This window comes from Condylura cristata, unplaced genomic scaffold (assembly GCF_000260355.1).
Source record: "Condylura cristata isolate star-nosed mole 26May11 unplaced genomic scaffold, ConCri1.0 scaffold00028, whole genome shotgun sequence".
NCBI classification, from domain to species: domain Eukaryota; kingdom Metazoa; phylum Chordata; class Mammalia; order Eulipotyphla; family Talpidae; genus Condylura; species Condylura cristata.
Genome location: NW_004567129.1, coordinates 3,576,057 through 3,578,238, shown reverse-complemented (window position 1 = coordinate 3,578,238; position 2,182 = coordinate 3,576,057). Strand labels below are relative to the sequence as shown.

The 2,182-nt window shown below is 60.7% G+C and overlaps 1 protein-coding gene across 1 annotated transcript in view; it reads right to left on the bottom strand.

The window, feature by feature from the left end:
* Window positions 1-506, bottom strand: part of ADCY7 (adenylate cyclase 7) — a 42,363-nt gene extending 41,857 nt beyond the window's left edge. Inside the window, exon 1 of the mRNA XM_012730736.1 lies at window positions 425-506. The gene's annotated coding sequence lies outside the window, so the exon portion shown is untranslated. The remainder of the gene's footprint in view (window positions 1-424) is intronic.
* Window positions 507-2,182: the final 1,676 nt, after the last annotated feature.

The following is a 2,182-nucleotide window of genomic DNA, read 5'->3' as shown; positions in this document are numbered from 1 at the left end:
TTTTTTTTAATCTAACAAAAGAAGTCCCACTGCCCTTCCCGCAATGCAGTTCGCTTTCACTGAGGAAAGCAAAGTGCACGGTCAATGTTAGCTTACAGCCTGGAAAGGGAGCATGGACATCTGACAGTCTGTTTCAGAGACTCCTCGGTGGACGAGCCCCAGGAGCAACCACAGTAATAACCACCTTCTCCTCAGGCTGAGCAAAGTCTGTGAGTACTTGTCTTTGCTCCTTTGTCTAGAAGCACCCCCACCCGGTGGCTGTCTGTCCTGGCACTCTGGGAGTCCCAGTCCCCCCTCCACCCCACCCCCGCCCCAGCCCAGGCCTCTCTATCTGCTCCCAGGCCAGGCCCGCCTTAGGGGGATCCAGCCCCTCAGGCCCAGGGCTCTAGGAGAGATGGCGCCCCTTCCCTGCACCCCACTTTACCTGGCTTTCTTCCAGGTTCCGTTGGCAGCCAGGGGGGTCAGGGTCTGAGCCTGCTGGGAGGTGGCGGGGTTCTGGCCTGCCGCTCCCCAGACAGCTTTTCAGACTCACACATGTGAAGGCTCCTTCTACCAGCTACCTACTGAGAGTGAGTCACTGCGGGACCCACAACTTCCTGCTCCAGGGACTGCTGCCGCAGAAAGACGAATGCTAAACCCTCAACTGAGTGCCTCTCGGGGTGCGAGGGGACCCCCTTCACAGCCAGCAGAGTCCTCCACAGGAGCGGGGGAGGTGTCAGGGTAGGCTGCTGGTTCTAGTGACTTCATGGAAATTGGAAGCTTTAAGCTGGAACAATTTTCAAAACACAAGCACCAAAACCTCTATTAGCAGCCCGAGACTGCTGGGGGCGGGGAGTTAATGCATCTGTAATGAGCAATTAGAGGCAAGGGCAGCCTGGACCGAACTCCTTCCTGCCCTGCACTCACAGAAAGCCTGAGCCTCAGTTTCCCCACCCACCCAATGAGGGGGTCTCAACCTCCTCACAGTAGGGCTGGGCAGACCGTGGGGTCCTGTGAGAGGTCAAAGACCTTCCTGTCTGGCCGGCTGTGCCCCATCACGCTGACCCCACGCCAGCGTCAGACAGCAAGGCTGAGGCCCAGCCCTGGAGACCGAGCCCCAGAGAGCATCCTGGCAGCCCCAGGCCCGGGAGGCCAGGATCAATCCGCAGGCCACTTCTGTTTGGCCAGGCCTCCGTCTCCCCACAGGGACTGTGCAGTGCTCAGGGACAGAGCTGCAGGCTGGAAGGGCTGGAGGCAGGCACCTGCCAGTCTTCATGCCTGACCACACCGCGGGGGCCCACTACAGATTTCCACTCTCTCTCCTGACAGTAAGCCCTAAGGCTGGAGGACCGCAGAGAATGGAGTCCCACTTCCTGGAGGACTGCTGCCCTCCAGGCCTCCCTTACGCCCTTCCCTCATGAGGCTGCCGCTGAGTCTTCCCTGCCGACCGGCCGTGCCACTAGGTGCCAGCACCGACCTGGGGTCCGGGCCGGCTCACGGGCCTGGAGACTCACACTGTGCTGGGCTCAGCACACAGCCTCCAGGAGTCCCCATCAGCCTCATGGCTGCATCCCATTCTTGTCCTTCTGGAGAAAAGGAAACAGGCTCAGAGAAGGAGAAGAAAAGGAAAGCCAAGATTCGCACGCGGGTCTGTCTGAGCCAATAGCCTGCGCTCTCAACCTCTCCTCCAGGATCCCACTGGGGATCCAGGAGCAGGGGATAGCTGGGGTGCCCTCTCTGAGCTCTCCCCGCCTTGGTACCCAGTGCTCCCAAACCTACTGCGGAGACCCCCAGAAGAGGGGCCCGGATGGGCTTCTTGGCAGCAGCCAGGGAAAGCTGGTCTCTGCACACTCGGGGTTCCCCGGGGCACAAAGCCGAGGCCCGACCCCTCTGTGCCACGCTGCAGCGCTGCTCCGGTCTGGCTGGCTCCCTGCCAGGTGTGTGGGAGCCACAGGTCACGGAGTGGGAGGCCGGGAAATAGTGTGCAAGCAGGGGAGGGAAGGCCGCAGCGACGAGTTAGGCAAGGGACAGATGACGTGTTGTCTAAGCAGATGGGGAGTCCTGAGATTTGAGCCCGGCCACCCCTGTTGGGAAGACTGCGCCCAGCACCTCTGTATCTTTCAAACTCCAGGGGGGCAGGAGCAGGGAGACAACCACCCACACTCCAGTCACGTCTCCTTTACTTTCACACTCCACCTCACCG